At 56.4% G+C, this 25,099-nt stretch overlaps 7 non-coding genes across 7 annotated transcripts; 3 read left to right on the top strand and 4 right to left on the bottom strand.

Moving 5' to 3' along the window:
• Positions 1–1,862: 1,862 nt before the first annotated feature.
• Positions 1,863–1,949, bottom strand: trnay-aua (transfer RNA tyrosine (anticodon AUA)). Its single transcript is given in 2 exon segments — positions 1,863–1,898; positions 1,913–1,949. It is a non-coding gene; the product is annotated as a tRNA-Tyr (tRNA).
• Positions 1,950–2,793: 844 nt separating this feature from the next.
• On the bottom strand, positions 2,794–2,875 carry trnas-gcu (transfer RNA serine (anticodon GCU)). The gene has a single exon. It is a non-coding gene; the product is annotated as a tRNA-Ser (tRNA).
• Positions 2,876–3,909: 1,034 nt separating this feature from the next.
• trnay-gua (transfer RNA tyrosine (anticodon GUA)) lies at positions 3,910–3,996 on the bottom strand. The gene is given in 2 exon segments: positions 3,910–3,945; positions 3,960–3,996. It is a non-coding gene; the product is annotated as a tRNA-Tyr (tRNA).
• Positions 3,997–5,187: 1,191 nt separating this feature from the next.
• trnay-gua (transfer RNA tyrosine (anticodon GUA)) lies at positions 5,188–5,274 on the bottom strand. Its single transcript is given in 2 exon segments — positions 5,188–5,223; positions 5,238–5,274. It is a non-coding gene; the product is annotated as a tRNA-Tyr (tRNA).
• An 878-nt stretch (positions 5,275–6,152) lies between these two features.
• On the top strand, positions 6,153–6,234 carry trnas-gcu (transfer RNA serine (anticodon GCU)). Its single transcript has one exon. It is a non-coding gene; the product is annotated as a tRNA-Ser (tRNA).
• An 829-nt stretch (positions 6,235–7,063) lies between these two features.
• Positions 7,064–7,150, top strand: trnay-gua (transfer RNA tyrosine (anticodon GUA)). The gene is given in 2 exon segments: positions 7,064–7,100; positions 7,115–7,150. It is a non-coding gene; the product is annotated as a tRNA-Tyr (tRNA).
• A 1,028-nt stretch (positions 7,151–8,178) lies between these two features.
• trnas-gcu (transfer RNA serine (anticodon GCU)) lies at positions 8,179–8,260 on the top strand. Its single transcript has one exon. It is a non-coding gene; the product is annotated as a tRNA-Ser (tRNA).
• The last annotated feature ends 16,839 nt before the right edge of the window (positions 8,261–25,099 follow it).

The raw sequence follows: 25,099 nt of genomic DNA, 5'->3' as shown, positions 1-25,099 counted from the left end.
TTGGTGCAGCCCAGCAGTCCCAGGAGGCTTGGTATGACCAAATAGGCCAAACATCGGGAGTTCCAGCCCAGCCAGAAAGTCCTGCTTCTTCTGCCGTCCGCTAAAAGCAAGTTGCTTGCCAAGTGGCAAGGCCTGTACACAGTTCTCAGGAAGATGTGCCCTGTAACTTATGAGATCCACCACCCTGACAAGAAAAAAAGCAGACCTACCATGTGAACTTGATGAAGGAGTGGAAGTAGTCTCCAGTTCCAGTTCCCATGGTGTCCCTTCTAGTGACAGATGTCAACAGTGAGGGGAAAGAGGAGTCTAGCTTCGCTGATCTCAACCAGTCTGCTGAACCTGCGCTCGACCATCTATCTGCTGACCAAAGCCAGTCAGGTGAGCCAGGTTTTCCAGCAAGTCTCAAAGCTGCCAACCCGGGGAAGACCATCCTAGTTGACCGCCTTTTTGTTTTAGTTTCAATTTACTGCATCAATGCAATAGTCTGGCCTCTGTGTTCACACCCGTTTATGTTCCCGTTGTTACCGTTGCACCATTAAAATACAACTTAACGCAATACAGCATCTTTGTTTGTTAATTTTAAGCCTGTCACACAATGTAACAGGACCCGACCCCTCAGCGGCTCTACAGGAGCAGGTAGCCGCTACAGGCCCATTTGCCAGTGGTCGTACCAGGAGCCTCAACATCTGGTAGCAGAGCAAAGTGGAGGAAATTCAGCGCCTGGGAGTGAGCGAGCCATCGCAGTCTGAGTGGTGCAGCCCTGTGGTCATTGTGGTGAAAAAGGACAGCCCTCGTCCCAGCCGGTGGATAAGCAGTCCATCGCCTTAACCACTCTGCCACCTCGTCAGTGCAAACGTGTTGGTGGAAGTAAAATTCCAACCAGACTAATGATTTATCCTTGGGTTTCACTTTTTTCCAAAAGAGTTACAGTAGATACACGAGGGCCATTTCATATTGCTGTGGTGCCCATGCAGCCCTGGCTGGTTGCCAAAAGATGTCTGAAATCACAGGAGCTGCGTAATCTCGGTTGAGCCGTCCAAAGTTGGTGTGACTGAGACGAACTGAAGATGTCCTTTGAAAGATGGTCACACAGCTCTGAGACAGTCCCATTCAACAAACTGTACGTAGGAACACAGGTGATCCTTTCTTTGAATTCAAATCTCAAATATTTGTATTATTATTTCTTTTGCTGAGTGAAAACCGAAAGCTCCATTTGGTTTACTCCTGCATGAATACATAATGCCATTACCTTTGGATTTGAAAAACCAAACGATATTCATCTCACCACGTATTTAACATACATAACAAGGCAAGGTAAGGCAAGTTCTGTTGTAGAGCAAAAATCGTCCACAAAGCAATTCAAAGTGTTTTACACAACAGGAAAAGATGCAGTATTGATGAAAGAGTAAAACCGAATGGGCACTTCATTTTTTTTTTTATCTTGCATCTTAAAAATACAAATGGCCTACTAGTATAGGATTTTAACTCCCAGATTCTGAAGAAATAGTCACCTTGCATTAAAAAATGTCATTGCAAAGATGTTGCAAAAAATGGCTAAAATCTGCAAACAATGTGGATTTTCTTAAAGAAACCAAGAAAGAGGGCCTAGCACTGTACCAACTGAGCTATCGAAGGTGACAGAGGGGCACTAAGTGTTGAAAGCTACGGCCACAAAAAATGTCTTAAATGCCATCTTTTTGTCCTCTTGAGACACGGGTATAAAGTTCAAAGGGCAGTCTAAATATTGCTGAAGGACATTGTTGTAACAACTGGTCTTTTAAGAAATACAAAATCTGTTTACGTAAAGAGCATCAAACTCACAGGGGCATCTGGATATGAACCGTGGACCCGATAAAAGAACATCCTTCGAGCCGGATTTGAACCAGCGACCTAAGGATGACAGGTTTGCAGACTATAGTCCTCCGCTCTACCAACTGAGCTATCGAAGGTGACAGCACATAACCTAGTGTAAAAAACTATAGCCGTGTATAGCCAACCTGTGTCCGTGCTCTTGCCCTTACAGTCTCATGAACGTTTTCATGTAGTGTGAGCCCAGTCTTTGAGGTAATTTCAAGACACACAGTAGATATAGTAGCTATAGTATATTCCGAGTGTGAAGAGGCTGGGATGAAAATCAGCACCTCCAAAACCGAGGCCATGGTTCTCAACCAGATAAAGGTGGCTTGCCGGGTGGGAAGCCCCAGTATCTATGGGTCAACATTCGGCTATCTCGTGGACACTGGGCCGTTCCACCAAGGGAGATGCTTAAAGTCCAGAAGGCAGCTGGAGGATGTGGGCATCCTTCTCGCTTTCTCAGCAAGCACTGTAGCATTTGAGCTAATACTCATCCCTTCTCCTTAGATCCCTTAAGAGCAGCTCAGGGGCTCTGCGTGTAGTCTAAAACTGAGTACCTCTGTTTCACCTGTATGTGGCTGATGTTACTATAACGCTGGACGTTTGCTGGATGTTCCTTGTGTTTTCTCCAAGAAAGAATTTGTGTTCCGTTTCCTGCTCTTTCTCATGGATGATGTCTCAACATATTTATGGGGTCCATAGACAATGCTCTACCATTTGAACTCATCATGGAAAAAGATGGGAGAGAACTCACAGAAAGGACTGTTTACATTGGCTCATGTGCTTGCACTTACAGAGCCAGTGTAAACATACTAAGCCCTGAAGTAATCAGGGACACGTTAAGTGTCCTGTTGTTTAATGTGCTGAAGCAGTATCAGTATCAACCTTGTGGTACGCTCTTAAATTCTTTGGTGGAGTATAATCAGAAGGTACTTATATCGACGAGGATGGGATTCGAACGCATGCGTGCAGAGCACAATGGATTAGCAGTCCATCGCCTTAACCACTCGGCCACCTCGTCAGTGCACTTTCCTATATCCTATGGAAACGTGTTGGTGGAAGTAAAATTCCAACCAGACTAATGATTTATCCTTGGGTTTCACTTTCTTCCAAAAGAGTTACAGTAGATACACGAGGGCCATTTCATATTGCTGTGGTGCCCATGCAGCCCTGGGTGGTTGCCAAAAGATGTCAGAAATCACAGGAGCTGCGTAATCTCGGTTGAGCCGTCCAAAGTTGGTGTGACTGAGACGAACTGAAGATGTCCTTTGAAAGATGGTCACAGAGGTCTGAGACAGTCCCATTCAACAAACTGTACGTAGGAACACAGGTGATCCTTTCTTTGAATTCAAATCTCAAATATTTGTATTATTATTTCTTTTGCTGAGTGAAAACCGAAAGCTCCATTTGGTTTACTGCTGCATGAATACATAATGCCATTACCTTTGGATTTGAAAAACCAAACGATATTCATCTCACCACGTATTTAACATACATAACAAGGCAAGGTAAGGCAAGTTCTGTTGTAGAGCAAAAATCGTCCACAAAGCAATTCAAAGTGTTTTACACAACAGGAAAAGATGCAGTATTGATGAAAGAGTAAAACCGAATGGGCACTTCATTTTTTTTTTATCTTGCATCTTAAAAATACAAATGGCCTACTAGTATAGGATTTTAACTCCCAGATTCTGAAGAAATAGTCACCTTGCATTAAAAAATGTCATTGCAAAGATGTTGCAAAAAATGGCTAAAATCTGCAAACAATGTGGATTTTCTTAAAGAAATCAAGAAAGAGGGCCTAGCACTGTACCAACTGAGCTATCGAAGGTGACAGAGGGGCACTAAGTGTTGAAAGCTACGGCCACAAAAAATGTCTTAAATGCCATCTTTTTGTCCTCTTGAGACACGGGTATAAAGTTCAAAGGGCAGTCTAAATATTGCTGAAGGACATTGTTGTAACAACTGGTCTTTTAAGAAATACAAAATCTGTTTACGTAAAGAGCATCAAACTCAGAGGGGCATCCGGATATGAACCGTGGACCCGATAAAAGGACATCCTTCGAGCCCGATTTGAACCAGCGACCTAAGGATGACAGGTTTGCAGACTACAGTCCTCCCCTCTACCAACTGAGCTATCGAAGGTGAGAGCAGATCACCTAGTGTAAAAAACTATAGCCGTGTATAGCCAACCTGTGTCCGTGCTCTTGCCCTTACAGTCTCATGAACGTTTTCATGTAGTGTGAGCCCAGTCTTTGAGGTCATTTCAAGTCACACAGTAGATATAGTAGCTATAGTATATTCCGAGTGTGAAGAGGCTGGGATGAAAATCAGCACCTCCAAAACTGAGGCCATGGCTCTCAACCAGATAAAGGTGGCTTGCCGGGTGGGAAGCCCCAGTATCTATGGGTCAACATTCGGCTATTTCGTGGACACTGGGCCGTTCCACCAAGGAAGATGCTTAAAGTCCAGAAGGCAGCTGGAGGATGTGGGCATCCTTCTCGCTTTCTCAGCAAGCACTGTAGCATTTGAGCTAATCCTCATCCCTTCTCCTTAGATCCCTTAAGAGCAGCTCAGGGGCTCTGCGTGTAGTCTAAAACTGAGTACCTCTGTTTCAACTGTATGTGGCTGATGTAACTATAACGCTGGACGTTTGCTGGATGTTCCTTATGTTTTCTCCAAGAATGAATTTGTGTTCCGTTTCCTGCTCTTTCTCATGGATGATGTCTCAACATATTTATCGGGTCCATAGACAATGCTCTACCATTTGAACTCATCATGGAAAAAGATGGGAGAGAACTCACAGAAAGGACTGTTTACATTGGCTCATGCGCTCGCACTTACAGAGCCAGTGTAAACATAGAAAGCCCTGAAGTAATCAGGGACACGTTAAGTGTCCTGTTGTTTAATGTGCTGAAGCAGTATCAGTATCAACCTTGTGGTACGCTGTATAGGATTTTAACTCCCAGATTCTGAAGAAATAGTCACCTTGCATTAAAAAATGTCATTGCAAAGATGTTGCAAAAAATGGCTAAAATCTGCAAACAATGTGGATTTTCTTAAAGAAACCAAGAAAGAGGGCCTAGCACTGTACCAACTGAGCTATCGAAGGTGACAGAGGGGCACTAAGTGTTGAAAGCTACGGCCACAATAAATGTCTTTAATGCCATCTTTTTGTCTTCTTGAGACACGGCTATACAGTTCAAAGGGCAGTCTAAATATTGCCGAAGGACATTGTTGTATTTGGTCTTTTAAGAAATACAAAATCTGTTTACGTAAAGAGCATCAAACTCACAGGGGCATCCGGGTATGAACCGTGGACCCGATAAAAGTACATCCTTCGAGCTGGATTTGAACCAGCGACCTAAGGATTACAGGATTGCAGACTACAGTCCTCCGCTCTACCAACTGAGCTATCGAAGGTGACAGCACATCACCTAGTGTAAAAAACTATAGCCGTGTATAGCCAACCTGTGCCCGTGCTCTTGCCCTTACAGTCTCATGAACGTTTTCATGTAGTGTGAGCCCAGTCTTTGAGGTCATTTCAAGTCACACAGTAGATATAGTAGCTATAGTATATTCCGAGTGTGAAGAGGCTGGGATGAAAATCAGCACCTCCAAAACTGAGGCCATGGTTCTCAACCAGATAAAGGTGGCTTGCCGGGTGGGAAGCCCCAGTATCTATGGGTCAACATTCGGCCATCTCGTGGACACTGGGCCGTTCCACCAAGGAAGATGCTTAAAGTCCAGAAGGCAGCTGGAGGATGTGGGCATCCTTCTCGCTTTCTCAGCAAGCACTGTAGCATTTGAGCTAATCCTCATCCCTTCTCCTTAGATCCCTTAAGAGCAGCTCAGGGCCTCTGCGTGTAGTCTAAAACTGAGTACCTCTGTTTCACCTGTATGTGGCTGATGTTACTATAACACTGGACGTTTGCTGGATGTTCCTTGTGTTTTCTCCAAGAAAGAATTTGTGTTCCGTTTCCTGCTCTTTCTCATGGATGATGTCTCAACATATATATGGGGTCCATAGACAATGCTCTACCATTTGAACTCATCATGGAAAAAGATGGGAGAGAACTCACAGAAAGGACTGTTTACATTGGCTCATGTGCTCGCACTTACAGAGCCAGTGTAAACATACAAAGCCCTGAAGTAATCAGGGACATGTTAAATGTCCTGTTGTTTAATGTGCTGAAGCAGTATCAGTATCAACCTTGTGGTACGCTCTTAAATTCTTTGGTGGAGTATAATATCAAGGTACTTATATCGAGGAGGATGCGATTCGAACCCGCGCGTGCACTGACGAGGTGGCCGAGAGGTTAAGGCGATGGACTGCTAATCCATTGTGCTCTGCACGCGTGGGTTCGAATCCCATCCTTGTCGATGACAGTACCTTGTTATTATACTCCACCAAAGAATTTAAGAGCGTACCACAAGGTTGATACTGATACTGCTTCAGCACATTAAACAACAGGACACTTAACGTGTCCCTGATTACTTCAGGGCTTTGTTTACACTGGCTCTGTAAGTGCGAGCACATGAGCCAATGTAAACAGTCCTTTCTGTGAGTTCTCTCCCATCTTTTTCCATGATGAGTTCAAATGTCTATGGACCCCATAAATATGTTGAGACATCATCCATGAGAAAGAGCAGGAAACGGAACACAAATTCTTTCTTGGAGAAAACACAAGGAACATCCAGCAAACGTCCAGCGTTATAGTAACATCAGCCACATACAGGTGAAACAGAGGTACTCAGTTTTAGACTACACGCAGAGCCCCTGAGCTGCTCTTAAGGGATCTAAGGAGAAGGGATGAGGATTAGCTCAAATGCTACAGTGCTTGCTGAGAAAGCGAGAAGGATGCCCACATCCTCCAGCTGCCTTCTGGACTTTAAGCATCTTCCTTGGTGGAACGGCCCAGTGTCCACGAGATGGCCGAATGTTGACCCATAGATACTGGGGCTTCCCACCCGGCAAGCCACCTTTATCTGGTTGAGAACCATGGCCTCGGTTTTGGAGGTGCTGATTTTCATCCCAGCCTCTTCACACTCGGAATATACTATAGCTACTATATCTACTGTGTGACTTGAAATGACCTCAAAGACTGGGCTCACACTACATGAAAACGTTCATGAGACTGTAAGGGCAAGAGCACGGACACAGGTTGGCTATACACGGCTATAGTTTTTTACACTAGTGGATGTGCTGTCACCTTCGATAGCTCAGTTGGTAGAGCGGAGGACTGTAGTCTGCAATCCTGTAATCCTTAGGTCGCTGGTTCAAATCCGGCTCGAAGGATGTCCTTTTATCGGGTCCACGGTTCATACCCGGATGCCCCTGTGAGTTTGATGCTCTTTACGTAAACAGATTTTGTATTTCTTAAAAGACCAAATACAACAATGTCCTTCAGCAATATTTAGACTGCCCTTTGAACTGTATAGCCGTGTCTCAAGAGGACAAAAAGATGGCATTTAAGACATTTATTGTGGCCGTAGCTTTCAACACTTAGTGCCACTCTGTCACCTTCGATAGCTCAGTTGGTACAGTGCTAGGCCCTCTTTCTTGGTTTCTTTAAGAAAATCCACATTGTTTGCAGATTTTAGCCATTTTTTGCAACATCTTTGCAATGACATTTTTTAATGCAAGGTGACTATTTCTTCAGAATCTGGGAGTTAAAATCCTATACTAGTAGGCCATTTGTATTTTTAAGATGCAAGATAAAAAAATGAAGTGCCCATTCGGTTTTACTCTTTCATCAATACTGCATCTTTTCCTGTTGTGTAAAACACTTTGAATTGCTTTGTGGACGAATTTTGCTCTACAACAGAACTTGCCTTACCTTGCCTTGTTATGTATGTTAAATACGTGGTGAGATGAATATCGTTTGGTTTTTCAAATCCAAAGGTAATGGCATTATGTATTCATGCAGGAGTAAACCAAATGGAGCTTTCGGTTTTCACTCAGCAAAAGAAATAATAATACAAATATTTGAGATTTGAATTCAAAGAAAGGATCACCTGTGTTCCTACGTACAGTTTGTTGAATGGGACTGTCTCAGAGCTGTGTGACCATCTTTCAAAGGACATCTTCAGTTCGTCTCAGTCACACCAACTTTGGACGGCTCAACCGAGATTACGCAGCTCCTGTGATTTCAGACATCTTTTGGTAACCAGCCAGGGCTGCATGGGCACCACAGCAATATGAAATGGCCCTCGTGTATCTACTGTAACCCTTTTGGAAGAAAGTGAAACCCAAGGATAAATCATTAGTCTGGTTGGAATTTTACTTCCACCAACACGTTTCCATAAGACATAGGAGAGTGCACTGACGAGGTGGCCGAGTGGTTAAGGCGATGGACTGCTAATCCATTGTGCTCTGCACGCGTGGGTTCGAATCCCATCCTCGTCGATAACAGTACCTTGTTATTATACTCCACCAAAGAATTTAAGAGCGTACCACAAGGTTGATACTGATAGCTTCAGCACATTAAACAACAGGACACTTTACCCTTTAGGCGCCAGAGATTATGGATGAAATAAATGTATAAATAAAAAACTTCCTGAGATACAGAGAACTGAAGCCGGGGCACAGCTCTGGGTCGGCAGTGCCCCTGGAGGCCCGTAGAAGCTCCACACTCCAGTTGATTCTTGGATAAAAGGGCACCCAGCCGGTCTCGAACTCGCGTGAGGCGGAGCAGGGATCATCCACCCCGCACACGGCCAGACTTTGCCCGGCCAGGGAGCACCTTCTGCGGGTCGGAGGCTCCAGGTCGGAGCCCCTGGAGCCTGGAGCCCTCACCGGGCCCCGAACTCGGCTGCCGGAGGCAGTGCAGTGCCTCATGGATAAAAGGGCACCCAGCCGGTCTCGAACTCGCGTGAGGCGGAGCAGGGATCATCCACCCCGCACACGGCCAGACTTTGCCCGGCCAGGGAGCACCTTCTGCGGGTCGGAGGCTCCGGGTCGGAGCCCCTGGAGCCTGGAGCCCTGACCGGGCCCCGAACTCGGCTGCCGGAGGCAGTGCAGTGCCTCATGGATAAAAGGGCACCCAGCCGGTCTCGAACTCGCGTGAGGCGGAGCAGGGATCATCCACCCCGCACACGGCCAGACTTTGCCCGGGGAAGGGCCACTCTGGCTGAGCATGGCCCCCACTGAGCACCCCCTGGAACCCCTGGAGCCCCCGGAGCACCTCCAGAGCCACCCCCCACTCCTCCAGACTCTGCCCGGGGAAGGGCCACTCTGGCTGGGCATGGCCTCCACTGAGCACCCTCTGGAGCCCCCGGAGCACCTCCAGAGCCACCCCCCACTCTCCCCAGACTATGCCCGGGGAAGGGCCACTCTGGCTGGGCATGGCCTCCGCCGAGCACCCCCTGGAACCCCTGGAGCTCCTCCAGAGCCACCCCCCACTCCTCCAGACTCACCCCGGGGAAGGGCCACTCTGGCTGGGCATGGCCTCCACTGAGCACCCCCTGGAGCCCCCGGAGCACCTCCAGAGCCACCCCCCACTCTCCCCAGATTCTGCCCGGGGAAGGGCCACTCTGGCTGGGCATGGCCTCCGCTGAGCACCCCCTGGAGCCCCCGGAGCACCTCCAGAGCCACCCCCCACTCTCCCCAGACTCACCCCGGGGAAGGGCCACTCTGGCTGGGCATGGCCTCCGCTGAGCACCCCCTGGAACCCCTGGAGCCCCTCCAGAGCCACCCCCCACTCCTCCAGACTCACCCCGGGGAAGGGCAACTCTGGCTGGGCATGGCCTCCGCTGAGCACCCCCTGGAACCCCTGGAGCCCCCGGAGCACCTCCAGAGCCACCCCCCACTCCTCCAGACTCTGCCCGGGGAAGGGCCACTCTGGCTGGGCATGGCCTCCACTGAGCACCCCCTGGACCCCCCGGAGCACCTCCAGAGCCACCCCCCACTCTCCCCAGACTATGCCCGGGGAAGGGCCACTCTGGCTGGGCATGGCCTCCGCCGAGCACCCCCTGGAACCCCTGGAGCCCCTCCAGAGCCACCCCCCACTCCTCCAGACTCACCCCGGGGAAGGGCCACTCTGGCTGGGCATGGCCTCCGCTGAGCACCCCCTGGAGCCCCCGGAGCACCTCCAGAGCCACCCCCCACTCTCCCCAGACTCACCCCGGGGAAGGGCCACTCTGGCTGGACATGGCCTCCGCTGAGCACCCCCTGGAACCCCTGGAGCCCCCGGAGCACCTCCAGAGCCACCCCCCACTCCTCCAGACTCTGCCCGGGGAAGGGCCACTCTGGCTGGGCATGGCCTCCGCCGAGCACCCCCTGGAACCCCTGGAGCTCCTCCAGAGCCACCCCCCACTCCTCCAGACTCACCCCGGGGAAGGGCCACTCTGGCTGGGCATGACCTCCACTGAGCACCCCCTGGAGCCCCCGGAGCACCTCCAGAGCCACCCCCCACTCTCCCCAGACTATGCCCGGGGAAGGGCCACTCTGGCTGGGCATGGCCTCCGCCGAGCACCCCCTGGAACCCCTCCAGAGCCACCCCCCACTCCTCCAGACTTTGCCCGGGGAAGGGCCACTCTGGCTGGGCATGGCCCCCACTGAGCACCCCCTGGAACCCCTGGAGCCCCCGGAGCACCTCCAGAGCCACCCCCCACTCTCCCCAGATTCTGCCCGGGGAAGTGCCACTCTGGCTGGGCATGGCCTCCGCTGAGTACCCCCTGGAGCCCCCGGAGCACCTCCAGAGCCACCCCCCACTCTCCCCAGACTCACCCCGGGGAAGGGCCACTCTGGCTGGGCATGGCCTCCGCTGAGCACCCCCTGGAACCCCTGGAGCCCCCGGAGCACCTCCAGAGCCACCCCCCACTCCTCCAGACTCTGCCCGGGGAAGGGACACTCTGGCTGGGCATGGCCTCCACTGAGCACCCCCTGGAGCCCCCGGAGCACCTCCAGAGCCACCCCCCACTCTCCCCAGACTATGCCCGGGGAAGGGCCACTCTGGCTGGGCATGGCCTCCGCCGAGCACCCCCTGGAGCCCCCGGAGCACCTCCAGAGCCACCCCCCACTCCTCCAGACTCTGCCCGGGGAAGGGACACTCTGGCTGGGCATGGCCTCCACTGAGCACCCCCTGGAGCCCCCGGAGCACCTCCAGAGCCACCCCCCACTCTCCCCAGACTATGCCCGGGGAAGGGCCACTCTGGCTGGGCATGGCCTCCGCCGAGCACCCCCTGGAGCCCCCGGAGCACCTCCAGAGCCACCCCCCACTCTCCCCAGACTATGCCCGGGGAAGGGCCACTCTGGCTGGGCATGGCCTCCGCCGAGCACCCCCTGGAGCCCCCGGAGCACCTCCAGAGCCACCCCCCACTCCTCCAGACTCTGCCCGGGGAAGGGACACTCTGGCTGGGCATGGCCTCCACTGAGCACCCCCTGGAGCCCCCGGAGCACCTCCAGAGCCACCCCCCACTCTCCCCAGACTATGCCCGGGGAAGGGCCACTCTGGCTGGGCATGGCCTCCGCCGAGCACCCCCTGGAGCCCCCGGAGCACCTCCAGAGCCACCCCCCACTCTCCCCAGATTCTGCCCGGGGAAGGGCCACTCTGGCTGGGCATGGCCTCCGCTGAGCACCCCCTGGAGCCCCCGGAGCACCTCCAGAGCCACCCCCCACTCTCCCCAGACTATGCCCGGGGAAGGGCCACTCTGGCTGGGCATGGCCTCCGCCGAGCACCCCCTGGAACCCCTGGAGCCCCTCCAGAGCCACCCCCCACTCCTCCAGACTCACCCCGGGGAAGGGCAACTCTGGCTGGGCATGGCCCCCACTGAGCACCCCCTGGAACCCCTGGAGCCCCCGGAGCACCTCCAGAGCCACCCCCCACTCTCCCCAGATTCTGCCCGGGGAAGGGCCACTCTGGCTGGGCATGGCCTCCGCCGAGCACCCCCTGGAACCCCTGGAGCCCCTCCAGAGCCACCCCGCATTCCCCCAAACTCAGTCTGGGGACGGGCCACTCTTCCCCGGGTTGCAGGCTCTGGGACTCCGGGGATGACCACCGGGGACCAGGCCCTCCCTTCGAACCCGGGGACCCACACTTAAGCACCCCCACACGGGCTACACACCCTTGTTGAGTACCAAGGGAACGGCCCAGCACTCACCACAGAGGCTCGCGCCGGCCCCGGCCCACCTTTCGTCCCCGGGTACCCACACTTAAGCACCCCAACACGAGCTACACACCCTTGGTGCAGCCCCCTGGAAGTCCGTGCCCTTGGTACTCTGAGCCACTTTAAAAGATGAAAAGCACCAGGACCCCAAGGCCCTGGCTCCCCTGTCCCCTACACCACACTTGGAGGCAGGGCCCTTGCCCTCCACTGGCTGCCCCCGCGCCCAATGTACTCCATAACCGAAGAAGAGAGGGGGACCCGGAGGCCGGCCTACTAGGGTAACAGGTTTAATTTAGAGCCGGGGCTCTGGACCACAAATGCCAACAACCCCGCAGTGCGCAGGAGCCTTCGAAGCTGGATGAAACCAGAACGGGGCCCTACGATAGCGGTGACCAGCCAGTTGATAGCAAAGTGAGCCCTGGACAGGAGCTGCATTTGACAAACTCAGAGACGAGGAAGGGACCGGAGTCGGACCAAATATATCATCTGGCGCTGTGTCCAGCGTGAGGGTGAGCCAGCGCAAATCAGGACCACAAATGCCAACAACCCCGCAGTGCGCAGGAGCCTTCGAAGCTGGATGAAACCAGAACGGGGCCCTACGATGGCGGTGACCAGCCAGTTGATAGCAAAGTGAGCCCTGGACAGGCGCTGCATTTGACAAACTCAGAGACGAGGAAGGGACCGGAGTCGGACCAAAAATATGCGCCGGCCCTGCCCCCCGCCCCGCGCAGAGCCATCGGACACGTTGAGGCTGAAGGGGACTGGCGCAGAGCCCTTGGGCCCAGGGGCTAAGCGCAGCCATCATCCTTCAAGCCGCGCCTCCTGCTGCGCGGGGGTGAGTGACAATGGGCTCGGACTGTGGTTCCGTCGGACGCGTTGAGGCTGAAGGAGACTGGCGCAGAGCCCCTGTAACAGGGGCTAAGCGCAGCCATCATCCTCCAAGCCGCGCGTCCTTCAGTGCGGGGGTGAGTGACAGTGGGCCTGGACTGTTGTTCCACCGGACGCGTTGAGGCTGAAGGGGACTGGTGCAGAGCCCCTGTGCCAGGGGCTAAGCGCAGCCATCATCCTCCAAGCCGCGCGTCCTTCTGCGCAGGGGTGAGTGACAATGGACCCGGACTGTGTTCCCACCGGACGCGTTAAGGCTGAAGGGGACTGGCTCAGAGCCCCTGGCACAGGGGCTAAGCGCAGCCATCATCCTCCAAGCCGCGCGTCCTTCAGTGCGGGGGTGAGTGACAGTGGGCCTGGACTGTTGTTCCACCGGACGCGTTGAGGCTGAAGGGGACTGGTGCAGAGCCCCTGTGCCAGGGGCTAAGCGCAGCCATCATCCTCCAAGTCGCGCGTCCTTCTGCGCAGGGGTGAGTGACAGTGGACCCGGACTGTGTTCCCACCGGACGCGTTGAGGCTGAAGGGGACTGGCTCAGAGCCCCTGGCACAGGGGCTAAGCACAGCCATCATCCTTCAAGCCGCGCGTCCTTCAGTGCGGGGGTGAGTGACAGAGGGCCTGGACTGTTGTTTCACCGGACGCGTTGAGGCTGAAGGGGACTGGTGCAGAGCCCCTATGCCAGGAGCTAAGCGCAGCCATCATCCTCCAAGCCGCGCGTCCTTCTGCGCAGGGGTGAGTGACAATGGACCCGGACTGTGTTCCCACCGGACGCGTTGAGGCTGAAGGGGACTGGCTCAGAGCCCCTGGCACAGGGGCTAAGCGCAGCCATCATCCTTCAAGCCGCGCGTGCGGGGGTGAGTGACGGTCCCATCTCCGGAGACAAGGGGCCAGGCGCGGGGGAAGCCAGTCAGACTGAAGCCCCGCGCCTGGTGGGACCTCTGTCTCGGCCTCGCTTCCAACGTGTCCGGCGTGAGGTTAGCTGGAGCAAACCACAGCCGCAAAATGTAAACAAACCCGCAGTGCGCAGGAGCCTTCGAAGCTGGATAAAACCAGAACGGGGCCCTACGATGGCGGGTCTTGAGTGCCAATAGACCAAGCTCCTTGTCTGGTATACATAGAACCATGATTTGTACCATTTTCATGGTTGATTCACGGATGATCCCTGCTCCGCCTCACGCGAGTTGGACGGCTGGGTGCCTTTTATCCATGAGGCACTGCACTGCCTCCGGCAGCCGAGTTCGGGGCCCGGTGAGGGCTCCAGGCTCCAGGGGCTCCGACCCGGAGCCTCCGACCCGCAGAAGGTGCTCCCTGGCCGGGCAAAGTCTGGCCGTATGCGGGGTGGATGGCCCTGGGTCTGGGCGGCGCTAAGATCACGGAGCGGGTCACCTCCGCGTACAGCCCGTGGTCAGCGTGACACCGTGCTCTGCCCCGAGCAATCAGAGCAAACAGGAAGCTTCTGGAAGTGCCCGGGAGTCTGGTAAAATCAAGCCGAAAATAGACCCTCTCATGCCGGGTCTGAGCGGCGCTTAGAGCACGGAGGAGCGCGGAGCGCGGGGCTCCATTCAGAGCCTCCGTGATCCGCCTTACAACCAGCTCTCACCTCCGCGTACAGCCCGTGGTCAGCGTGACACCGTGCTCTGCCCCGAGCAATCAGAGCAAACAGGAAGCTTCTGGAAGTGCCCGGGAGTCTGGTAAAATCAAGCCGAAAATAGACCCTCTCATGCCGGGTCTGAGCGGCGCTTAGAGCCCGGAGGAGCGCGGAGCGCGGGGCTCCATTCAGAGCCTCCGTGATCCGCCTTACAACCAGCTCTCACCTCCGCGTACAGCCCGTGGTCAGCGTGACACCGTGCTCTGCCCCGAGCAATCAGAGCAAACAGGAAGCTTCTGGAAGTGCCCGGGAGTCTGGTAAAATCAAGCCGAAAATAGACCCTCTCATGCCGGGTCTGAGCGGCACTTAGAGCCCGGAGGAGCGCGGAGCGCGGGGCTCCATTCAGAGCCTCCGTGATCCGACGCTCACCTCCGCACCTCCGAACCATGACTTGACATTACGGCTGTGAAGGAGCCTTGGAAGCTGGATAAAACCAGAACGGGGCCCATCGATCGCGGTTCTCGTGTGCCCGTCAAACGAGCTCCTTGCCCGGTAGCCGCACAACCAGGAAATGTACCTGTTTCGATTGCGAAAAACGTCATTCTCAAAAACCGCCCGCCCCTCCCTCCCAGCATTACCATTTTGCACATTCCGCGTGAGAGCAGCGTAAGAATTTCTCGGGAGCAGCGTGATTTAGCCCGGGAATCTTGAGCTGAACGCTTATTCCCACGAGCCCAAAAAACGACTAAGTCCAACGGTATATAGTGTACTATTGCCGAAAAATGACAGTCTTTTCAGGTATAGTGTACTATTTCGGTTTTTACTCTAAGTCCCTCAGGGGCATATGGTGCTATACTCTGATGGTCAGATCACCTCCAGGCCCCAGGGGAGTGCTTTTCTGGGGGCAAACAGTGCACTGATGATGGGGGATTATTTCATTTTGCTCATTTTGGTGTTTTTTCACATTTTAACCCATTTTCACCCCTTTTGCTCACAACTTCATACTACGGCCCGGAAAAACGACAGAGTCGCTCGGGTATAGTGTACTATTGCCGAAAAATGACAGAGTCTTTTCAGGTATAGTGTACTATTTCGGTTTTTACTCTAAGTCCCTCAGGGGCATATGGTGCTATACTCTGATGGTCAGATCACCTCCAGGCCCCAGGGGAGTGCTTTTCTGGGGGCAAACAGTGCACTGATGATGGGGGATTATTTAATTTTGCTCATTTTGGTGTTTTTTCACATTTTAACCCATTTTCACCCCTTTTGCTCACAACTTCATACTACGGCCCGGAAAAACGACAGAGTCCCTCGGGTATAGTGTACTATTGCCGAAAAACGACAGAGTCCCTCGGGTATAGTGTACTATTGCCGAAAAACGACAGAGTCCCTCAGGTATAGTGTACTATTGCCGAAAAACGACAGAGTCCCTCGGGTATAGTGTACTATTGCCGAAAAACGACAGAGTCCCTCGGGTATAGTGTACTATTGGCTGGAAGCTCGGTTTTTTTTCTAAGTCCAGCAGGGGTATATGGTACTATATTCTGATGGTCAGATCACCTCCAGGCCCCAGGGGAGTGCTTTTCTGGGGGCAAACTGTGCACTGATGATGGGGGATTATTTCATTTTGCTAATTTTGGTGTTTTTTCACATTTTAACCCATTTTCACCCCTTTTGCTCACATCTTCAAACTCGGGCCCTGATTACAAGTTCTGACCAAATGATGACAAACACGGTATTTATTATGTATTTTTTTCATTTTTTTTATTTTTCCAACTTATACATCCATCATTGGTGCCAGGCAGGTTGTGGAGAAAGCAGTGAAGAAAGGAGAGAGCCATCACAGAAAAGATGTCCATCCAGGGTCAAGGTACCCTGCACTTTTACATATCCAAATGACAGCATTTAAAGTTTTTTAGCGTATGGTATCTCTCGTTGCATGGAACCGCACAGAGGCCAACGCCACACTGACGGCACCTGTACTTTGTTTGCCGCCTGCCTTTGGTACGAGAGCGGTCAGAGCACACGGCGCAGTCTGGACGTCCCTCTGCTTGACAAAGCCAATGACGCTCTGTGAGTCTCTGTGGCATTTCACCCTCCGGTCTTGAGCGCCTTTCTTGTTTTTTGGAGTGATCAGCCAGTAATGCATCAATAATGTTCTGAATGTAAACCTTTAAAGGTTTGTGTGGGCCTGGAGTGGATTTGGTGTATATGATGTGTGAGTTGACAATACTTATGCTTATAATGGCATTGAATATGCGATGATACCATTTCCGGGACCTGTGTGGAAAGAGGTATGTCTTCATCCTCTGGTCAGCAGTGTCCACTCCACCCATGTAGGCGTTGTACTGGTCGACACATACAGGTCTTTTGATGTCACGGAAGCCAGTGTCATCTGTCTTGGATCGGATCCTCCTCTGAACACAATCATTTCCATGGACTGTGGACAACATGGTGAGACGTTTAGTATCGTGCCAAGCACAAGCCAGGAGTTTTCCCTTTCTGCAAAAAACTGGGTCATCTCCTTTTTTCAGCTGTAAGACACTTTTACCAAGGCATTTTGGCATCCCCAACCTGGTAATCCTTACCGTCCCACACAGTCCAGTTTCCAAATCTGCTAATTCATTTGCAATTACAGGCGAGGTATAGTAACTGTCCATGTAAATCTCGTGTCCTTTGCCCGTAAAGGGAGAAACCAACTCACGGACAACTGCGTGTGTTGCACTGATGTTGCTTGCATTATTTTTGTACTGTCCAGTGTGCATTGACCAGCGCAAAACATACCCTGAACAGCTTTCACTCAGGGCATACACTCTATAGCCATATTTGTCAGGTTTATTCGGAGAGTAACATTTTAGTGAAGATCTCCCCTTGAAAGCTATTGTCATTTCATCTAAAGAAAGCTCCTTGATTGGACTGTAAACTGCTGCAAATTTGGGAATAATCAAATCTATTATTGGGCGGACTTTGAACAGTTTATCGTGCCCGGGCTCGCCTGTTCTCACATAATCATTATTGTTGACAAAATGAAAGAACGAAAGAATGATTTCAAATCTGTTTCTTGACATTACATTTCCAAATCCAGGCGTTTGTGTAAGCCAAAATGTTCCACAGTAATCCTCGATTTCAGGTTTCTCAACAAGGCCCATGGAGAGATGCAAAGCGAAGAAAGCTTTCATTTCGGTGACTGATACATCATACCACTCAAGAAATCTTGAATGTGGCTTCAGAATCATAGGTGCCATACACTGATGTGCATATCTGTTTGTCTCATCAGTAATGAAAGTCCAAAACTGATCGGTCAGAAAGAGTGACAGAATATCAAATGGATTAGCATCCGTCAGATCCATCTCTCCTGTGTAGCCAACTGGGTCTTCAAAAGGTTTGATCCATGCCTCAAATACCTCGACCTCTCTCAGCATGTCCCAGCTCTCATCCACCGGGCAAGTTTTACTGCAGCCACTGGTTCCACTGGTTCCTCGCCTCCGTCTGTCCTTTGCACCTGTCCGTTGTTTCGAAGTCCCTTCATCTCCACTTGGAAATCCATCGTCACTCTCGGGGAGATAATACCCTTCAGAGTCAGAATCTGCTGTAAATTGCATGCCACGTGTACTTCCTCCAGCCATTTTTTTCCTTACCGGATCTGCCCTGGATCATACCTGGCTAATAAAGGGAAGTTGCACCGAACCGACCAATGACTGAAGTGATTCATTTTCTACTATTATTTCATTAATTTCCTTGTACGATAAAGTTGCAATTCTGCGACTTTGGCGCTTAAAGGGTTAACGTGTCCCTGATTACTTCTGTCTCAGAGCTGTGTGACCATCTTTCAAAGGACATCTTCAGTTCGTCTCAGCCACACCAACTTTGGACGGCTCAACCGAGATTATGCAGCTCCTGTGATTTCAGACATCTTTTTGTAACCAGCCAGGGCTGCATGGGCACCACAGCAATATGAAATGGCCCTCGTGTATCTACTGTAACTCTTTTGGAAGAAAGTGAAACCCAAGGATAAATCATTAGTCTGGTTGGAATTTTACTTCCACCAACACGTTTCCATAGGATATAGGAACGTGCACTGAGGAGGTGGCCGAGTGGTTAAGGCGATGGATTGCTAATCCATTGTGCTCTGCATGCGTGGGTTCGAATCCCATCCTCATAGATATATGTATCTTGATATTGTACTCCACCAAAGAATTTAAGAGAGTACCACAAGGTTGATACTGATACTGCTTCAGCAAACTAAACAACAGGATACTTAACGTGTCCCTGATTACTTCAGGGCTTAGTATGTTTACACTGGCTCTGTAAGTGCGAGCACATGAGCCAATGTAAACAGTCCTTTCTGTGAGTTCTCTCCCATCTTTTTCCATGATGAGTTCAAATGGTAGAGCATTGTCCATGGACCCCATAAATATGTTGAGACATCATCCATGAGAAAGAGCAGGAAACGGAACACAAATTCTTTCTTGGAGAAAACACAAGGAACATCCAGCAAACGTCCAGCGTTATAGTCAAATCAAATCAAATCAAATCAAATCAATTTAATTTTGTAAGGCCCAAAATCACAACAACAGTTGCCTCTGAGGGCCACAGGGAGAAATGAATCAACAATGTCTGTGGTGGCGATGGAGTCAGACAATGTCTGTGGTGGCGATGAAGTCAGACAATGTCTGTGGTGGCGAGGGACGATGTCCCAGGGTCCTCTGTCCTTAGACTCTCCTGTGAGGTGAGTCTGGAGGAGTGGGGGGTGGCTCTGGAGGGGCTCCAGGGGTTCCAGGGGGGTGCTCGGCGGAGGCCATGCCCAGCCAGAGTGGCCCTTCCCCGGGGTGAGTCTGGAGGAGTGGGGGGTGGCTCTGGAGGGGCTCCAGGGGTTCCAGGGGGTGCTCGGCGGAGGCCATGCCCAGCCAGAGTGGCTCGGAGTACCAAGGGCACGGACTTCCATGGTATAGTACCAAGGGCACGGACCTCCAGGGGGCTGAAACAAGGGTGTGTAGCCCGTGTGGGGGTGCTTAAGTGTGGGTCCCCGGGTTCGAAGGGAGGGCCTGGTCCCCGGTGGTCATCCCCGGAGTTCCAGAGCCTGCAACCCGGGGAAGAGTGGCCCGTCCCCAGACTGAGTTTGGGGGAATGCGGGGTGGCTCTGGAGGGGCTCCAGGGGTTCCAGGGGGTGCTCAGTGGAGGCCATGCCCAGCCAGAGTGTCCCTTCCCCGGGCAGAGTCTGGAGGAGTGGGGGGTGGCTCTGGAGGTGCTCCGGGGGCTCCAGGGGTTCCAGGGGGTGCTCAGTGGGGGCCATGCCCAGCCAGAGTTGCCCTTCCCCGGGGTGAATCTGGAGGAGTGGGGGGTGGCTCTGGAGGGGCTCCAGGGGTTCCAGGGGGCTGCTCGGCGGAGGCCATGCCCAGCCAGAGTGGCCCTTCCCCGGGGTGAGTCTGGAGGAGTGGGGGGTGGCTCTGGAGGGGCTCCAGGGGTTCCAGGGGGTGCTCGGCGGAGGCCATGCCCAGCCAGAGTGGCCCTTCCCCGGGCATAGTCTGGGGAGAGTGGGGGGTGGCTCTGGAGGTGCTCCGGGGGCTCCAGGGGGTGCTCAGTGGAGGCCATGCCCAGCCAGAGTGGCCCTTCCCCGGGCAGAGTCTGGAGGAGTGGGGGGTGGCTCTGGAGGTGTTCCGGGGGCTCCAGGGGTTCCAGGGGGTGCTCAGCGGAGGCCATGCCCAGCCAGAGTTGCCCTTCCCCGGGGTGAGTCTGGAGGAGTGGGGGGTGGCTCTGGAGGGGCTCCAGGGGTTCCAGGGGGGTGCTCGGCGGAGGCCATGCCCAGCCAGAGTGGCCCTTCCCCGGGGTGAGTCTGGAGGAGTGGGGGGTGGCTCTGGAGGGGCTCCAGGGGTTCCAGGGGGTGCTCGGCGGAGGCCATGCCCAGCCAGAGTGGCCCTTCCCCGGGCATAGTCTGGGGAGAGTGGGGGGTGGCTCTGGAGGTGCTCCGGGGGCTCCAGGGGGTGCTCAGTGGAGGCCATGCCCAGCCAGAGTGGCCCTTCCCCGGGCAGAGTCTGGAGGAGTGGGGGGTGGCTCTGGAGGTGCTCCGGGGGCTCCAGGGGTTCCAGGGGGTGCTCAGCGGAGGCCATGCCCAGCCAGAGTTGCCCTTCCCCGGGGTGAGTCTGGAGGAGTGGGGGGTGGCTCTGGAGGGGCTCCAGGGGTTCCAGGGGGGTGCTCGGCGGAGGCCATGCCCAGCCAGAGTGGCCCTTCCCCGGGGTGAGTCTGGAGGAGTGGGGGGTGGCTCTGGAGGGGCTCCAGGGGTTCCAGGGGGTGCTCGGCGGAGGCCATGCCCAGCCAGAGTGGCCCTTCCCCGGGCATAGTCTGGGGAGAGTGGGGGGTGGCTCTGGAGGTGCTCCGGGGGCTCCAGGGGGTGCTCAGTGGAGGCCATGCCCAGCCAGAGTGGCCCTTCCCCGGGCAGAGTCTGGAGGAGTGGGGGGTGGCTCTGGAGGAGCTCCAGGGGTTCCAGGGGGTGCTCGGCGGAGGCCATGCCCAGCCAGAGTGGCCCTTCCCCGGGCATAGTCTGGGGAGAGTGGGGGGTGGCTCTGGAGGTGCTCCGGGGGCTCCAGGGGGTGCTCAGTGGAGGCCATGCCCAGCCAGAGTGGCCCTTCCCCGGGCAGAGTCTGGAGGAGTGGGGGGTGGCTCTGGAGGTGCTCCGGGGGCTCCAGGGGTTCCAGGGGGTGCTCAGTGGGGGCCATGCCCAGCCAGAGTGGCCCTTCCCCGGGCAAAGTCTGGAGGAGTGGGGGGTGGCTCTGGAGGGGTTCCAGGGGGTGCTCGGCGGAGGCCATGCCCAGCCAGAGTGGCCCTTCCCCGGGCATAGTCTGGGGAGAGTGGGGGGTGGCTCTGGAGGTGCTCCGGGGGCTCCAGGGGGTGCTCAGTGGAGGCCATGCCCAGCCAGAGTGGCCCTTCCCCGGGCAGAGTCTGGAGGAGTGGGGGGTGGCTCTGGAGGTGCTCCGGGGGCTCCAGGGGTTCCAGGGGGTGCTCAGCGGAGGCCATGCCCAGCCAGAGTGGCCCTTCCCCGGGGTGAGTCTGGGGAGAGTGGGGGGTGGCTCTGGAGGTGCTCCGGGGGCTCCAGGGGGTGCTCAGTGGAGGCCATGCCCAGCCAGAGTGGCCCTTCCCCGGGCAGAATCTGGGGAGAGTGGGGGGTGGCTCTGGAGGTGCTCCGGGGGCTCCAGGGGTTCCAGGGGGTGCTCAGTGGGGGCCATGCCCAGCCAGAGTGGCCCTTCCCCGGGCAGAATCTGGGGAGAGTGGGGGGTGGCTCTGGAGGTGCTCCGGGGGCTCCAGGGGTTCCAGGGGGTGCTCAGTGGGGGCCATGCCCAGCCAGAGTGGCCCTTCCCCGGGCATAGTCTGGGGAGAGTGGGGGGTGGCTCTGGAGGTGCTCCGGGGGCTCCAAGGGGTGCTCAGTGGAGGCCATGCCCAGCCAGAGTGGCCCTTCCCCGGGGTGAGTCTGGAGGAGTGGGGGGTGGCTCTGGAGGAGCTCCAGGGGTTCCAGGGGGTGCTCGGCGGAGGCCATGCCCAGCCAGAGTGGCCCTTCCCCGGGCATAGTCTGGGGAGAGTGGGGGGTGGCTCTGGAGGTGCTCCGGGGGCTCCAGGGGTTCCAGGGGGTGCTCAGTGGGGGCCATGCCCAGCCAGAGTGGCCCTTCCCCGGGCAAAGTCTGGAGGAGTGGGGGGTGGCTCTGGAGGGGTTCCAGGGGGTGCTCGGCGGAGGCCATGCCCAGCCAGAGTGGCCCTTCCCCGGGCATAGTCTGGGGAGAGTGGGGGGTGGCTCTGGAGGTGCTCCGGGGGCTCCAGGGGTTCCAGGGGGTGCTCAGTGGGGGCCATGCCCAGCCAGAGTGGCCCTTCCCCGGGCATAGTCTGGGGAGAGTGGGGGGTGGCTCTGGAGGTGCTCCGGGGGCTCCAGGGGGTGCTCAGTGGAGGCCATGCCCAGCCAGAGTGGCCCTTCCCCGGGGTGAGTCTGGAGGAGTGGGGGGTGGCTCTGGAGGAGCTCCAGGGGTTCCAGGGGGTGCTCGGCGGAGGCCATGCCCAGCCAGAGTGGCCCTTCCCCGGGCATAGTCTGGGGAGAGTGGTGGGTGGCTCTGGAGGTGCTCCGGGGGCTCCAGGGGGTGCTCAGTGGAGGCCATGCCCAGCCAGAGTGGCCCTTCCCCGGGGTGAGTCTGGAGGAGTGGGGGGTGGCTCTGGAGGTGCTCCGGGGGCTCCAGGGGTTCCAGGGGGTGCTCAGTGGGGGCCATGCCCAGCCAGAGTGGCCCTTCCCCGGGCAAAGTCTGGAGGAGTGGGGGGTGGCTCTGGAGGGGTTCCAGGGGGTGCTCGGCGGAGGCCATGCCCAGCCAGAGTGGCCCTTCCCCGGGCATAGTCTGGGGAGAGTGGGGGGTGGCTCTGGAGGTGCTCCGGGGGCTCCAGGGGGTGCTCAGTGGGGGCCATGCCCAGCCAGAGTGGCCCTTCCCCGGGCAGAATCTGGGGAGAGTGGGGGGTGGCTCTGGAGGTGCTCCGGGGGCTCCAGGGGTTCCAGGGGGTGCTCGGCGGAGGCCATGCCCAGCCAGAGTGGCCCTTCCCCGGGGTGAGTCTGGAGGAGTGGGGGGTGGCTCTGGAGGTGCTCCGGGGGCTCCAGGGGTTCCAGGGGGTGCTCAGTGGGGGCCATGCCCAGCCAGAGTGGCCCTTCCCCGGGCAAAGTCTGGAGGAGTGGGGGGTGGCTCTGGAGGGGTTCCAGGGGGTGCTCGGCGGAGGCCATGCCCAGCCAGAGTGGCCCTTCCCCGGGCATAGTCTGGGGAGAGTGGGGGGTGGCTGTGGAGGTGCTCCGGGGGCTCCAGGGGGTGCTCAGTGGAGGCCATGCCCAGCCAGAGTGGCCCTTCCCCGGGCAGAGTCTGGAGGAGTGGGGGGTGGCTCTGGAGGTGCTCCGGGGGCTCCAGGGGGTGCTCAGTGGAGGCCATGCCCAGCCAGAGTGGCCCTTCCCCGGGCAGAATCTGGGGAGAGTGGGGGGTGGCTCTGGAGGTGCTCCGGGGGCTCCAGGGGTTCCAGGGGGTGCTCAGTGGGGCCATGCCCAGCCAGAGTGGCCCTTCCCCGGGGTGAGTCTGGAGGAGTGGGGGGTGGCTCTGGAGGTGCTCCGGGGGCTCCAGGGGTTCCAGGGGGTGCTCAGTGGGGGCCATGCCCAGCCAGAGTGGCCCTTCCCCGGGCAAAGTCTGGAGGAGTGGGGGGTGGCTCTGGAGGGGTTCCAGGGGGTGCTCGGCGGAGGCCATGCCCAGCCAGAGTGGCCCTTCCCCGGGCATAGTCTGGGGAGAGTGGGGGGTGGCTCTGGAGGTGCTCCGGGGGCTCCAGGGGGTGCTCAGTGGAGGCCATGCCCAGCCAGAGTGGCCCTTCCCCGGGCAGAGTCTGGAGGAGTGGGGGGTGGCTCTGGAGGTGCTCCGGGGGCTCCAGGGGTTCCAGGGGGTGCTCAGCGGAAGCCATGCCCAGCCAGAGTGGCCCTTCCCCGGGCAGAGTCTGGAGGAGTGGGGGGTGGCTCTGGAGGTGCTCCGGGGGCTCCAGGGGGTGCTCAGTGGAGGCCATGCCCAGCCAGAGTGGCCCTTCCCCGGGCAGAATCTGGGGAGAGTGGGGGGTGGCTCTGGAGGTGCTCCGGGGGCTCCAGGGGTTCCAAGGGGTGCTCAGTGGGGCCATGCCCAGCCAGAGTGGCCCTTCCCCGGGGTGAGTCTGGAGGAGTGGGGGGTGGCTCTGGAGGTGCTCCGGGGGCTCCAGGGGGTGCTCAGTGGAGGCCATGCCCAGCCAGAGTGGCCCTTCCCCGGGCAGAGTCTGGAGGAGTGGGGGGTGGCTCTGGAGGTTCTCCGGGGGCTCCAGGGGTTCCAGGGGGTGCTCAGTGGGGGCCATGCCCAGCCAGAGTGGCCCTTCCCCGGGCAAAGTCTGGAGGAGTGGGGGTGGCTCTGGAGGGGTTCCAGGGGGTGCTCGGCGGAGGCCATGCCCAGCCAGAGTGGCCCTTCCCCGGGCATAGTCTGGGGAGAGTGGGGGGTGGCTCTGGAGGTGCTCCGGGGGCTCCAGGGGGTGCTCAGTGGAGGCCATGCCCAGCCAGAGTGGCCCTTCCCCGGGCAGAGTCTGGAGGAGTGGGGGGTGGCTCTGGAGGTGCTCCGGGGGCTCCAGGGGTTCCAGGGGGTGCTCAGTGGGGGCCATGCCCAGCCAGAGTGGCCCTTCCCCGGGCAAAGTCTGGTCGTGTGCGGGGTGGATGATCCCTGCTCCGCCTCACGCGAGTTCGAGACCGGCTGGGTGCCCTTTTATCCATGAGGCACTGCACTGCCTCCGGCAGCCGAGTTCGGGGCCCGGTGAGGGCTCCAGGCTCCAGGGGCTCCGACCCGGAGCCTCCGACCCGCAGAAGGTGCTCCCTGGCCGGGCAAAGTCTGGCCGTGTGCGGGGTGGATGATCCCTGCTCCGCCTCACGCGAGTTCGAGACCGGCTGGGTGCCCTTTTATCCATGAGGCACTGCACTGCCTCCGGCAGCCGAGTTCGGGGCCCGGTGAGGGCTCCAGGCTCAAGGGGCTCCGACCCGGAGCCTCCGACCCGCAGAAGGTGCTCCCTGGCCGGGCAAAGTCTGGCCGTGTGCGGGGTGGATGATCCCTGCTCCGCCTCACGCGAGTTCGAGACCGGCTGGGTGCCCTTTTATCCAAGAATCAACTGGA

The sequence above is a fragment of the Eucyclogobius newberryi genome, unplaced genomic scaffold (genome assembly GCF_026437365.1).
Source record: "Eucyclogobius newberryi isolate DKJ021-1_F unplaced genomic scaffold, fEucNew1.0.hap1 SCAF_6, whole genome shotgun sequence".
In the NCBI taxonomy this organism is placed as follows: Eukaryota; Metazoa; Chordata; class Actinopteri; order Gobiiformes; family Gobiidae; genus Eucyclogobius; species Eucyclogobius newberryi.
The sequence above is the reverse complement of the archived record's forward strand: the minus strand, read 5'-3'. Positions and strand labels throughout refer to the sequence as shown.